The sequence below is a fragment of the Oncorhynchus mykiss genome, unplaced genomic scaffold (assembly GCF_013265735.2).
Source record: "Oncorhynchus mykiss isolate Arlee unplaced genomic scaffold, USDA_OmykA_1.1 un_scaffold_412, whole genome shotgun sequence".
Classification (NCBI taxonomy): Eukaryota; Metazoa; Chordata; class Actinopteri; order Salmoniformes; family Salmonidae; genus Oncorhynchus; species Oncorhynchus mykiss.
In genome coordinates this window covers 59,743-73,857 of record NW_023493859.1, presented here as the reverse complement: position 1 = coordinate 73,857, position 14,115 = coordinate 59,743, and the positions used below count along the sequence as shown (strand labels likewise).

General features: G+C 43.2%; 11 non-coding genes across 11 annotated transcripts; all 11 read right to left on the bottom strand.

The window, feature by feature from the left end:
- Positions 1-165: 165 nt before the first annotated feature.
- On the bottom strand, positions 166-307 carry LOC118955927. Its single transcript, XR_005045706.1, has one exon. It is a non-coding gene; the product is annotated as a U4 spliceosomal RNA (small nuclear RNA).
- A 1,131-nt stretch (positions 308-1,438) lies between these two features.
- Positions 1,439-1,580, bottom strand: LOC118955926. The gene has a single exon (XR_005045705.1). It is a non-coding gene; the product is annotated as a U4 spliceosomal RNA (small nuclear RNA).
- A 1,131-nt stretch (positions 1,581-2,711) lies between these two features.
- On the bottom strand, positions 2,712-2,853 carry LOC118955925. Its single transcript, XR_005045704.1, has one exon. It is a non-coding gene; the product is annotated as a U4 spliceosomal RNA (small nuclear RNA).
- A 1,131-nt stretch (positions 2,854-3,984) lies between these two features.
- LOC118955924 lies at positions 3,985-4,126 on the bottom strand. Its single transcript, XR_005045703.1, has one exon. It is a non-coding gene; the product is annotated as a U4 spliceosomal RNA (small nuclear RNA).
- A 1,131-nt stretch (positions 4,127-5,257) lies between these two features.
- LOC118955923 lies at positions 5,258-5,399 on the bottom strand. The gene has a single exon (XR_005045702.1). It is a non-coding gene; the product is annotated as a U4 spliceosomal RNA (small nuclear RNA).
- Positions 5,400-6,530: 1,131 nt separating this feature from the next.
- LOC118955922 lies at positions 6,531-6,672 on the bottom strand. The gene has a single exon (XR_005045701.1). It is a non-coding gene; the product is annotated as a U4 spliceosomal RNA (small nuclear RNA).
- Positions 6,673-7,803: 1,131 nt separating this feature from the next.
- On the bottom strand, positions 7,804-7,944 carry LOC118955896. Its single transcript, XR_005045675.1, has one exon. It is a non-coding gene; the product is annotated as a U4 spliceosomal RNA (small nuclear RNA).
- Positions 7,945-9,075: 1,131 nt separating this feature from the next.
- Positions 9,076-9,217, bottom strand: LOC118955921. The gene has a single exon (XR_005045700.1). It is a non-coding gene; the product is annotated as a U4 spliceosomal RNA (small nuclear RNA).
- Positions 9,218-10,348: 1,131 nt separating this feature from the next.
- Positions 10,349-10,490, bottom strand: LOC118955920. The gene has a single exon (XR_005045699.1). It is a non-coding gene; the product is annotated as a U4 spliceosomal RNA (small nuclear RNA).
- Positions 10,491-11,621: 1,131 nt separating this feature from the next.
- LOC118955875 lies at positions 11,622-11,763 on the bottom strand. Its single transcript, XR_005045656.1, has one exon. It is a non-coding gene; the product is annotated as a U4 spliceosomal RNA (small nuclear RNA).
- Positions 11,764-12,894: 1,131 nt separating this feature from the next.
- Positions 12,895-13,036, bottom strand: LOC118955919. The gene has a single exon (XR_005045698.1). It is a non-coding gene; the product is annotated as a U4 spliceosomal RNA (small nuclear RNA).
- Between the last annotated feature and the right edge of the window lie 1,079 nt (positions 13,037-14,115).

Genomic DNA, 14,115 nt, shown 5'->3' with positions numbered 1-14,115 from the left:
TACTTCTGACACAGCATATACTACTGACACCTTTTTTCTGTTTCTACCTAGTTGCAAGATAATGTTCAACTGTCAGCTGAAGCATCAAAAAGGTTATATAATAAATGAGCTGGATGCAGCCCATGTTTGGTCTTGTCACTATCTTCTCTTTCACATGTATAGCAGTCTCACATGAGACTATCAAAAATTGCCAAGGCTGACTATATTTCAAGTCATCCCAAGCGGGGTATTGGGTTAAGTTTTCAACCAGCAATAATCACGCCTCAGATGGACTTCATAGGCTATGATATCGCCTCTGCGAAAGAATGATATATTACAGCTACTCAAACTGTTTACAGTGTTTTGCACAGCTTCTCCTTTAACGGTAATATTGTGTTTTAACATTGCAATGTCTAGCAGTTCGCCCCCTACCTACCACTTTGGTGGATTCTTGATGACATGTCATTCATGGCAAGGTGGGGTACTTATTCAATAGATGTTACCTTTTTCCAGTAGTAAAAAAAACAATATCGAGAGCAAAGCATTTTGGGTAATCTGCACCACTGGCTCAGCTGCAATGGGTCGCAAACCCAAAACCTTTTCAACTCAACCTTGCCACCGCTGCCTCTAGTGGAAGTGTATAACGTGGCTAAGGGTACCTTACTTCTTGCAAGAATTAGAGGCAGTGTGGGGGGCAAAACTGGAATTGTGGACCAATACCACCTGTTGCTGAACCTATTCTCCCCAAGACTACTTCTGACTATATTTCATGTCGTTCCAATGTAAAGTTTTGGGTTAAGTTGTCACCCAACAATAACCACTCCTCGGATGGACCTCATAGGCTATGATAATGCCACTGCGATAGAATATCAGAAATCTGCTATTCAAACTGCTTGCAGTATCTCGCACAGCTTCTCGGCAAACTGTATTATTTTTTGTTACATTGGTATGTCTAGCAGTTCGCCCCCTACCTAACACTGGTGGATTCTCGATTACATGTAATTAATGGCAAGGTGGGGTACTTGTTCAATAGATGTTCCCTTTTTTCCTGGACAAAACCAATATCGAGAGCAAAGCACTTTGGGTAATCAGCACCGCTGGCTCAGCTGCAATGGGGGACGAACCCAAAACCTTTTCATGTAAATCTTGCCATAGCTGCCTCTAGAGGAGGCAAGACAAAGTGGGTCAAGTGGCTTTGGGTAACATACTACTTGCAACAATTCGAGGCAGTGTGGGGGCAAAGCTGAAACTGTGGGCCCAAACCCGCTGTTGCTGAGTTCATTCTCCCAAACCCTACTTCTGACACAGCATATACTACTGACACCTTTTTTCTGTTTCTACCTAGTTGCAAGATAATGTTCAACTGTCAGCTGAAGCATCAAAAAGGTTATATAATAAATGAGCTGGATGCAGCCCATGTTTGGTCTTGTCACTATCTTCTCTTTCACATGTATAGCAGTCTCACATGAGACTATCAAAAATTGCCAAGGCTGACTATATTTCAAGTCATCCCAAGCGGGGTATTGGGTTAAGTTTTCAACCAGCAATAATCACGCCTCAGATGGACTTCATAGGCTATGATATCGCCTCTGCGAAAGAATGATATATTACAGCTACTCAAACTGTTTACAGTGTTTTGCACAGCTTCTCCTTTAACGGTAATATTGTGTTTTAACATTGCAATGTCTAGCAGTTCGCCCCCTACCTACCACTTTGGTGGATTCTTGATGACATGTCATTCATGGCAAGGTGGGGTACTTATTCAATAGATGTTACCTTTTTCCAGTAGTAAAAAAAACAATATCGAGAGCAAAGCATTTTGGGTAATCTGCACCACTGGCTCAGCTGCAATGGGTCGCAAACCCAAAACCTTTTCAACTCAACCTTGCCACCGCTGCCTCTAGTGGAAGTGTATAACGTGGCTAAGGGTACCTTACTTCTTGCAAGAATTAGAGGCAGTGTGGGGGGCAAAACTGGAATTGTGGACCAATACCACCTGTTGCTGAACCTATTCTCCCCAAGACTACTTCTGACTATATTTCATGTCGTTCCAATGTAAAGTTTTGGGTTAAGTTGTCACCCAACAATAACCACTCCTCGGATGGACCTCATAGGCTATGATAATGCCACTGCGATAGAATATCAGAAATCTGCTATTCAAACTGCTTGCAGTATCTCGCACAGCTTCTCGGCAAACTGTATTATTTTTTGTTACATTGGTATGTCTAGCAGTTCGCCCCCTACCTAACACTGGTGGATTCTCGATTACATGTAATTAATGGCAAGGTGGGGTACTTGTTCAATAGATGTTCCCTTTTTTCCTGGACAAAACCAATATCGAGAGCAAAGCACTTTGGGTAATCAGCACCGCTGGCTCAGCTGCAATGGGGGACGAACCCAAAACCTTTTCATGTAAATCTTGCCATAGCTGCCTCTAGAGGAGGCAAGACAAAGTGGGTCAAGTGGCTTTGGGTAACATACTACTTGCAACAATTCGAGGCAGTGTGGGGGCAAAGCTGAAACTGTGGGCCCAAACCCGCTGTTGCTGAGTTCATTCTCCCGAACCCTACTTCTGACACAGCATATACTACTGACACCTTTTTTCTGTTTCTACCTAGTTGCAAGATAATGTTCAACTGTCAGCTGAAGCATCAAAAAGGTTATATAATAAATGAGCTGGATGCAGCCCATGTTTGGTCTTGTCACTATCTTCTCTTTCACATGTATAGCAGTCTCACATGAGACTATCAAAAATTGCCAAGGCTGACTATATTTCAAGTCATCCCAAGCGGGGTATTGGGTTAAGTTTTCAACCAGCAATAATCACGCCTCAGATGGACTTCATAGGCTATGATATCGCCTCTGCGAAAGAATGATATATTACAGCTACTCAAACTGTTTACAGTGTTTTGCACAGCTTCTCCTTTAACGGTAATATTGTTTTTTAACATTGCAATGTCTAGCAGTTCGCCCCCTACCTACCACTTTGGTGGATTCTTGATGACATGTCATTCATGGCAAGGTGGGGTACTTATTCAATAGATGTTACCTTTTTCCAGTAGTAAAAAAAACAATATCGAGAGCAAAGCATTTTGGGTAATCTGCACCACTGGCTCAGCTGCAATGGGTCGCAAACCCAAAACCTTTTCAACTCAACCTTGCCACCGCTGCCTCTAGTGGAAGTGTATAACGTGGCTAAGGGTACCTTACTTCTTGCAAGAATTAGAGGCAGTGTGGGGGGCAAAACTGGAATTGTGGACCAATACCACCTGTTGCTGAACCTATTCTCCCCAAGACTACTTCTGACTATATTTCATGTCGTTCCAATGTAAAGTTTTGGGTTAAGTTGTCACCCAACAATAACCACTCCTCGGATGGACCTCATAGGCTATGATAATGCCACTGCGATAGAATATCAGAAATCTGCTATTCAAACTGCTTGCAGTATCTCGCACAGCTTCTCGGCAAACTGTATTATTTTTTGTTACATTGGTATGTCTAGCAGTTCGCCCCCTACCTAACACTGGTGGATTCTCGATTACATGTAATTAATGGCAAGGTGGGGTACTTGTTCAATAGATGTTCCCTTTTTTCCTGGACAAAACCAATATCGAGAGCAAAGCACTTTGGGTAATCAGCACCGCTGGCTCAGCTGCAATGGGGGACGAACCCAAAACCTTTTCATGTAAATCTTGCCATAGCTGCCTCTAGAGGAGGCAAGACAAAGTGGGTCAAGTGGCTTTGGGTAACATACTACTTGCAACAATTCGAGGCAGTGTGGGGGCAAAGCTGAAACTGTGGGCCCAAACCCGCTGTTGCTGAGTTCATTCTCCCGAACCCTACTTCTGACACAGCATATACTACTGACACCTTTTTTCTGTTTCTACCTAGTTGCAAGATAATGTTCAACTGTCAGCTGAAGCATCAAAAAGGTTATATAATAAATGAGCTGGATGCAGCCCATGTTTGGTCTTGTCACTATCTTCTCTTTCACATGTATAGCAGTCTCACATGAGACTATCAAAAATTGCCAAGGCTGACTATATTTCAAGTCATCCCAAGCGGGGTATTGGGTTAAGTTTTCAACCAGCAATAATCACGCCTCAGATGGACTTCATAGGCTATGATATCGCCTCTGCGAAAGAATGATATATTACAGCTACTCAAACTGTTTACAGTGTTTTGCACAGCTTCTCCTTTAACGGTAATATTGTGTTTTAACATTGCAATGTCTAGCAGTTCGCCCCCTACCTACCACTTTGGTGGATTCTTGATGACATGTCATTCATGGCAAGGTGGGGTACTTATTCAATAGATGTTACCTTTTTCCAGTAGTAAAAAAAACAATATCGAGAGCAAAGCATTTTGGGTAATCTGCACCACTGGCTCAGCTGCAATGGGTCGCAAACCCAAAACCTTTTCAACTCAACCTTGCCACCGCTGCCTCTAGTGGAAGTGTATAACGTGGCTAAGGGTACCTTACTTCTTGCAAGAATTAGAGGCAGTGTGGGGGGCAAAACTGGAATTGTGGACCAATACCACCTGTTGCTGAACCTATTCTCCCCAAGACTACTTCTGACTATATTTCATGTCGTTCCAATGTAAAGTTTTGGGTTAAGTTGTCACCCAACAATAACCACTCCTCGGATGGACCTCATAGGCTATGATAATGCCACTGCGATAGAATATCAGAAATCTGCTATTCAAACTGCTTGCAGTATCTCGCACAGCTTCTCGGCAAACTGTATTATTTTTTGTTACATTGGTATGTCTAGCAGTTCGCCCCCTACCTAACACTGGTGGATTCTCGATTACATGTAATTAATGGCAAGGTGGGGTACTTGTTCAATAGATGTTCCCTTTTTTCCTGGACAAAACCAATATCGAGAGCAAAGCACTTTGGGTAATCAGCACCGCTGGCTCAGCTGCAATGGGGGACGAACCCAAAACCTTTTCATGTAAATCTTGCCATAGCTGCCTCTAGAGGAGGCAAGACAAAGTGGGTCAAGTGGCTTTGGGTAACATACTACTTGCAACAATTCGAGGCAGTGTGGGGGCAAAGCTGAAACTGTGGGCCCAAACCCGCTGTTGCTGAGTTCATTCTCCCGAACCCTACTTCTGACACAGCATATACTACTGACACCTTTTTTCTGTTTCTACCTAGTTGCAAGATAATGTTCAACTGTCAGCTGAAGCATCAAAAAGGTTATATAATAAATGAGCTGGATGCAGCCCATGTTTGGTCTTGTCACTATCTTCTCTTTCACATGTATAGCAGTCTCACATGAGACTATCAAAAATTGCCAAGGCTGACTATATTTCAAGTCATCCCAAGCGGGGTATTGGGTTAAGTTTTCAACCAGCAATAATCACGCCTCAGATGGACTTCATAGGCTATGATATCGCCTCTGCGAAAGAATGATATATTACAGCTACTCAAACTGTTTACAGTGTTTTGCACAGCTTCTCCTTTAACGGTAATATTGTGTTTTAACATTGCAATGTCTAGCAGTTCGCCCCCTACCTACCACTTTGGTGGATTCTTGATGACATGTCATTCATGGCAAGGTGGGGTACTTATTCAATAGATGTTACCTTTTTCCAGTAGTAAAAAAAACAATATCGAGAGCAAAGCATTTTGGGTAATCTGCACCACTGGCTCAGCTGCAATGGGTCGCAAACCCAAAACCTTTTCAACTCAACCTTGCCACCGCTGCCTCTAGTGGAAGTGTATAACGTGGCTAAGGGTACCTTACTTCTTGCAAGAATTAGAGGCAGTGTGGGGGGCAAAACTGGAATTGTGGACCAATACCACCTGTTGCTGAACCTATTCTCCCCAAGACTACTTCTGACTATATTTCATGTCGTTCCAATGTAAAGTTTTGGGTTAAGTTGTCACCCAACAATAACCACTCCTCGGATGGACCTCATAGGCTATGATAATGCCACTGCGATAGAATATCAGAAATCTGCTATTCAAACTGCTTGCAGTATCTCGCACAGCTTCTCGGCAAACTGTATTATTTTTTGTTACATTGGTATGTCTAGCAGTTCGCCCCCTACCTAACACTGGTGGATTCTCGATTACATGTAATTAATGGCAAGGTGGGGTACTTGTTCAATAGATGTTCCCTTTTTTCCTGGACAAAACCAATATCGAGAGCAAAGCACTTTGGGTAATCAGCACCGCTGGCTCAGCTGCAATGGGGGACGAACCCAAAACGTTTTCATGTAAATCTTGCCATAGCTGCCTCTAGAGGAGGCAAGACAAAGTGGGTCAAGTGGCTTTGGGTAACATACTACTTGCAACAATTCGAGGCAGTGTGGGGGCAAAGCTGAAACTGTGGGCCCAAACCCGCTGTTGCTGAGTTCATTCTCCCGAACCCTACTTCTGACACAGCATATACTACTGACACCTTTTTTCTGTTTCTACCTAGTTGCAAGATAATGTTCAACTGTCAGCTGAAGCATCAAAAAGGTTATATAATAAATGAGCTGGATGCAGCCCATGTTTGGTCTTGTCACTATCTTCTCTTTCACATGTATAGCAGTCTCACATGAGACTATCAAAAATTGCCAAGGCTGACTATATTTCAAGTCATCCCAAGCGGGGTATTGGGTTAAGTTTTCAACCAGCAATAATCACGCCTCAGATGGACTTCATAGGCTATGATATCGCCTCTGCGAAAGAATGATATATTACAGCTACTCAAACTGTTTACAGTGTTTTGCACAGCTTCTCCTTTAACGGTAATATTGTGTTTTAACATTGCAATGTCTAGCAGTTCGCCCCCTACCTACCACTTTGGTGGATTCTTGATGACATGTCATTCATGGCAAGGTGGGGTACTTATTCAATAGATGTTACCTTTTTCCAGTAGTAAAAAAAACAATATCGAGAGCAAAGCATTTTGGGTAATCTGCACCACTGGCTCAGCTGCAATGGGTCGCAAACCCAAAACCTTTTCAACTCAACCTTGCCACCGCTGCCTCTAGTGGAAGTGTATAACGTGGCTAAGGGTACCTTACTTCTTGCAAGAATTAGAGGCAGTGTGGGGGGCAAAACTGGAATTGTGGACCAATACCACCTGTTGCTGAACCTATTCTCCCCAAGACTACTTCTGACTATATTTCATGTCGTTCCAATGTAAAGTTTTGGGTTAAGTTGTCACCCAACAATAACCACTCCTCGGATGGACCTCATAGGCTATGATAATGCCACTGCGATAGAATATCAGAAATCTGCTATTCAAACTGCTTGCAGTATCTCGCACAGCTTCTCGGCAAACTGTATTATTTTTTGTTACATTGGTATGTCTAGCAGTTCGCCCCCTACCTAACACTGGTGGATTCTCGATTACATGTAATTAATGGCAAGGTGGGGTACTTGTTCAATAGATGTTCCCTTTTTTCCTGGACAAAACCAATATCGAGAGCAAAGCACTTTGGGTAATCAGCACCGCTGGCTCAGCTGCAATGGGGGACGAACCCAAAACCTTTTCATGTAAATCTTGCCATAGCTGCCTCTAGAGGAGGCAAGACAAAGTGGGTCAAGTGGCTTTGGGTAACATACTACTTGCAACAATTCGAGGCAGTGTGGGGGCAAAGCTGAAACTGTGGGCCCAAACCCGCTGTTGCTGAGTTCATTCTCCCGAACCCTACTTCTGACACAGCATATACTACTGACACCTTTTTTCTGTTTCTACCTAGTTGCAAGATAATGTTCAACTGTCAGCTGAAGCATCAAAAATGTTATATAATAAATGAGCTGGATGCAGCCCATGTTTGGTGTTGTCACTATCTTCTCTTTCACATGTATAGCAGTCTCACATGAGACTATCAAAAATTGCCAAGGCTGACTATATTTCAAGTCATCCCAAGCGGGTATTGGGTTAAGTTTTCAACCAGCAATAATCACGCCTCAGATGGACTTCATAGGCTATGATATCGCCTCTGCGAAAGAATGATATATTACAGCTACTCAAACTGTTTACAGTGTTTTGCACAGCTTCTCCTTTAACGGTAATATTGTGTTTTAACATTGCAATGTCTAGCAGTTCGCCCCCTACCTACCACTTTGGTGGATTCTTGATGACATGTCATTCATGGCAAGGTGGGGTACTTATTCAATAGATGTTACCTTTTTCCAGTAGTAAAAAAAACAATATCGAGAGCAAAGCATTTTGGGTAATCTGCACCACTGGCTCAGCTGCAATGGGTCGCAAACCCAAAACCTTTTCAACTCAACCTTGCCACCGCTGCCTCTAGTGGAAGTGTATAACGTGGCTAAGGGTACCTTACTTCTTGCAAGAATTAGAGGCAGTGTGGGGGGCAAAACTGGAATTGTGGACCAATACCACCTGTTGCTGAACCTATTCTCCCCAAGACTACTTCTGACTATATTTCATGTCGTTCCAATGTAAAGTTTTGGGTTAAGTTGTCACCCAACAATAACCACTCCTCGGATGGACCTCATAGGCTATGATAATGCCACTGCGATAGAATATCAGAAATCTGCTATTCAAACTGCTTGCAGTATCTCGCACAGCTTCTCGGCAAACTGTATTATTTTTTGTTACATTGGTATGTCTAGCAGTTCGCCCCCTACCTAACACTGGTGGATTCTCGATTACATGTAATTAATGGCAAGGTGGGGTACTTGTTCAATAGATGTTCCCTTTTTTCCTGGACAAAACCAATATCGAGAGCAAAGCACTTTGGGTAATCAGCACCGCTGGCTCAGCTGCAATGGGGGACGAACCCAAAACCTTTTCATGTAAATCTTGCCATAGCTGCCTCTAGAGGAGGCAAGACAAAGTGGGTCAAGTGGCTTTGGGTAACATACTACTTGCAACAATTCGAGGCAGTGTGGGGGCAAAGCTGAAACTGTGGGCCCAAACCCGCTGTTGCTGAGTTCATTCTCCCGAACCCTACTTCTGACACAGCATATACTACTGACACCTTTTTTCTGTTTCTACCTAGTTGCAAGATAATGTTCAACTGTCAGCTGAAGCATCAAAAAGGTTATATAATAAATGAGCGGGATGCAGCCCATGTTTGGTCTTGTCACTATCTTCTCTTTCACATGTATAGCAGTCTCACATGAGACTATCAAAAATTGCCAAGGCTGACTATATTTCAAGTCATCCCAAGCGGGGTATTGGGTTAAGTTTTCAACCAGCAATAATCACGCCTCAGATGGACTTCATAGGCTATGATATCGCCTCTGCGAAAGAATGATATATTACAGCTACTCAAACTGTTTACAGTGTTTTGCACAGCTTCTCCTTTAACGGTAACATTGTGTTTTAACATTGCAATGTCTAGCAGTTCGCCCCCTACCTACCACTTTGGTGGATTCTTGATGACATGTCATTCATGGCAAGGTGGGGTACTTATTCAATAGATGTTACCTTTTTCCAGTAGTAAAAAAAACAATATCGAGAGCAAAGCATTTTGGGTAATCTGCACCACTGGCTCAGCTGCAATGGGTCGCAAACCCAAAACCTTTTCAACTCAACCTTGCCACCGCTGCCTCTAGTGGAAGTGTATAACGTGGCTAAGGGTACCTTACTTCTTGCAAGAATTAGAGGCAGTGTGGGGGGCAAAACTGGAATTGTGGACCAATACCACCTGTTGCTGAACCTATTCTCCCCAAGACTACTTCTGACTATATTTCATGTCGTTCCAATGTAAAGTTTTGGGTTAAGTTGTCACCCAACAATAACCACTCCTCGGATGGACCTCATAGGCTATGATAATGCCACTGCGATAGAATATCAGAAATCTGCTATTCAAACTGCTTGCAGTATCTCGCACAGCTTCTCGGCAAACTGTATTATTTTTTGTTACATTGGTATGTCTAGCAGTTCGCCCCCTACCTAACACTGGTGGATTCTCGATTACATGTAATTAATGGCAAGGTGGGGTACTTGTTCAATAGATGTTCCCTTTTTTCCTGGACAAAACCAATATCGAGAGCAAAGCACTTTGGGTAATCAGCACCGCTGGCTCAGCTGCAATGGGGGACGAACCCAAAACGTTTTCATGTAAATCTTGCCATAGCTGCCTCTAGAGGAGGCAAGACAAAGTGGGTCAAGTGGCTTTGGGTAACATACTACTTGCAACAATTCGAGGCAGTGTGGGGGCAAAGCTGAAACTGTGGGCCCAAACCCGCTGTTGCTGAGTTCATTCTCCCGAACCCTACTTCTGACACAGCATATACTACTGACACCTTTTTTCTGTTTCTACCTAGTTGCAAGATAATGTTCAACTGTCAGCTGAAGCATCAAAAAGGTTATATAATAAATGAGCTGGATGCAGCCCATGTTTGGTCTTGTCACTATCTTCTCTTTCACATGTATAGCAGTCTCACATGAGACTATCAAAAATTGCCAAGGCTGACTATATTTCAAGTCATCCCAAGCGGGGTATTGGGTTAAGTTTTCAACCAGCAATAATCACGCCTCAGATGGACTTCATAGGCTATGATATCGCCTCTGCGAAAGAATGATATATTACAGCTACTCAAACTGTTTACAGTGTTTTGCACAGCTTCTCCTTTAACGGTAATATTGTGTTTTAACATTGCAATGTCTAGCAGTTCGCCCCCTACCTACCACTTTGGTGGATTCTTGATGACATGTCATTCATGGCAAGGTGGGGTACTTATTCAATAGATGTTACCTTTTTCCAGTAGTAAAAAAAACAATATCGAGAGCAAAGCATTTTGGGTAATCTGCACCACTGGCTCAGCTGCAATGGGTCGCAAACCCAAAACCTTTTCAACTCAACCTTGCCACCGCTGCCTCTAGTGGAAGTGTATAACGTGGCTAAGGGTACCTTACTTCTTGCAAGAATTAGAGGCAGTGTGGGGGGCAAAACTGGAATTGTGGACCAATACCACCTGTTGCTGAACCTATTCTCCCCAAGACTACTTCTGACTATATTTCATGTCGTTCCAATGTAAAGTTTTGGGTTAAGTTGTCACCCAACAATAACCACTCCTCGGATGGACCTCATAGGCTATGATAATGCCACTGCGATAGAATATCAGAAATCTGCTATTCAAACTGCTTGCAGTATCTCGCACAGCTTCTCGGCAAACTGTATTATTTTTTGTTACATTGGTATGTCTAGCAGTTCGCCCCCTACCTAACACTGGTGGATTCTCGATTACATGTAATTAATGGCAAGGTGGGGTACTTGTTCAATAGATGTTCCCTTTTTTCCTGGACAAAACCAATATCGAGAGCAAAGCACTTTGGGTAATCAGCACCGCTGGCTCAGCTGCAATGGGGGACGAACCCAAAACCTTTTCATGTAAATCTTGCCATAGCTGCCTCTAGAGGAGGCAAGACAAAGTGGGTCAAGTGGCTTTGGGTAACATACTACTTGCAACAATTCGAGGCAGTGTGGGGGCAAAGCTGAAACTGTGGGCCCAAACCCGCTGTTGCTGAGTTCATTCTCCCGAACCCTACTTCTGACACAGCATATACTACTGACACCTTTTTTCTGTTTCTACCTAGTTGCAAGATAATGTTCAACTGTCAGCTGAAGCATCAAAAAGGTTATATAATAAATGAGCTGGATGCAGCCCATGTTTGGTGTTGTCACTATCTTCTCTTTCACATGTATAGCAGTCTCACATGAGACTATCAAAAATTGCCAAGGCTGACTATATTTCAAGTCATCCCAAGCGGGGTATTGGGTTAAGTTTTCAACCAGCAATAATCACACCTCAGATGGACTTCATAGGCTATGATATCGCCTCTGCGAAAGAATGATATATTACAGCTACTCAAACTGTTTACAGTGTTTTGCACAGCTTCTCCTTTAACGGTAATATTGTGTTTTAACATTGCAATGTCTAGCAGTTCGCCCCCTACCTACCACTTTGGTGGATTCTTGATGACATGTCATTCATGGCAAGGTGGGGTACTTATTCAATAGATGTTATCTTTTTCCAGTAGTAAAAAAAACAATATCGAGAGCAAAGCATTTTGGGTAATCTGCACCACTGGCTCAGCTGCAATGGGTCGCAAACCCAAAACCTTTTCAACTCAACCTTGCCACCGCTGCCTCTAGTGGAAGTGTATAACGTGGCTAAGGGTACCTTACTTCTTGCAAGAATTAGAGGCAGTGTGGGGGGCAAAACTGGAATTGTGGACCAATACCACCTGTTGCTGAACCTATTCTCCCCAAGACTACTTCTGACTATATTTCATGTCGTTCCAATGTAAAGTTTTGGGTTAAGTTGTCACCCAACAATAACCACTCCTCGGATGGACCTCATAGGCTATGATAATGCCACTGCGATAGAATATCAGAAATCTGCTATTCAAACTGCTTGCAGTATCTCGCACAGCTTCTCGGCAAACTGTATTATTTTTTGTTACATTGGTATGTCTAGCAGTTCGCCCCCTACCTAACACTGGTGGATTCTCGATTACATGTAATTAATGGCAAGGTGGGGTACTTGTTCAATAGATGTTCCCTTTTTTCCTGGACAAAACCAATATCGAGAGCAAAGCACTTTGGGTAATCAGCACCGCTGGCTCAGCTGCAATGGGGGACGAACCCAAAACCTTTTCATGTAAATCTTGCCATAGCTGCCTCTAGAGGAGGCAAGACAAAGTGGGTCAAGTGGCTTTGGGTAACATACTACTTGCAACAATTCGAGGCAGTGTGGGGGCAAAGCTGAAACTGTGGGCCCAAACCCGCTGTTGCTGAGTTCATTCTCCCGAACCCTACTTCTGACACAGCATATACTACTGACACCTTTTTTCTGTTTCTACCTAGTTGCAAGATAATGTTCAACTGTCAGCTGAAGCATCAAAAAGGTTATATAATAAATGAGCTGGATGCAGCCCATGTTTGGTCTTGTCACTATCTTCTCTTTCACATGTATAGCAGTCTCACATGAGACTATCAAAAATTGCCAAGGCTGACTATATTTCAAGTCATCCCAAGCGGGGTATTGGGTTAAGTTTTCAACCAGCAATAATCACGCCTCAGATGGACTTCATAGGCTATGATATCGCCTCTGCGAAAGAATGATATATTACAGCTACTCAAACTGTTTACAGTGTTTTGCACAGCTTCTCCTTTAACGGTAATATTGTGTTTTAACATTGCAATGTCTAGCAGTTCGCCCCCTACCTACCACTTTGGTGGATTCTTGATGACATGTCATTCATGGCAAGGTGGGGTACTTATTCAATAGATGTTACCTTTTTCCAGTAGTAAAAAAAACAATATCGAGAGCAAAGCATTTTGGGTAATCTGCACCACTGGCTCAGCTGCAATGGGTCGCAAACCCAAAACCTTTTCAACTCAACCTTGCCACCGCTGCCTCTAGTGGAAGTGTATAACGTGGCTAAGGGTACCTTACTTCTTGCAAGAATTAGAGGCAGTGTGGGGGGCAAAACTGGAATTGTGGACCAATACCACCTGTTGCTGAACCTATTCTCCCCAAGACTACTTCTGACTATATTTCATGTCGTTCCAATGTAAAGTTTTGGGTTAAGTTGTCACCCAACAATAACCACTCCTCGGATGGACCTCATAGGCTATGATAATGCCACTGCGATAGAATATCAGAAATCTGCTATTCAAACTGCTTGCAGTATCTCGCACAGCTTCTCGGCAAACTGTATTATTTTTTGTTACATTGGTATGTCTAGCAGTTCGCCCCCTACCTAACACTGGTGGATTCTCGATTACATGTAATTAATGGCAAGGTGGGGTACTTGTTCAATAGATGTTCCCTTTTTTCCTGGACAAAACCAATATCGAGAGCAAAGCACTTTGGGTAATCAGCACCGCTGGCTCAGCTGCAATGGGGGACGAACCCAAAACCTTTTCATGTAAATCTTGCCATAGCTGCCTCTAGAGGAGGCAAGACAAAGTGGGTCAAGTGGCTTTGGGTAACATACTACTTGCAACAATTCGAGGCAGTGTGGGGGCAAAGCTGAAACTGTGGGCCCAAACCCGCTGTTGCTGAGTTCATTCTCCCGAACCCTACTTCTGACACAGCATATACTACTGACACCTTTTTTCTGTTTCTACCTAGTTGCAAGATAATGTTCAACTGTCAGCTGAAGCATCAAAAAGGTTATATAGTAAATGAGCTGG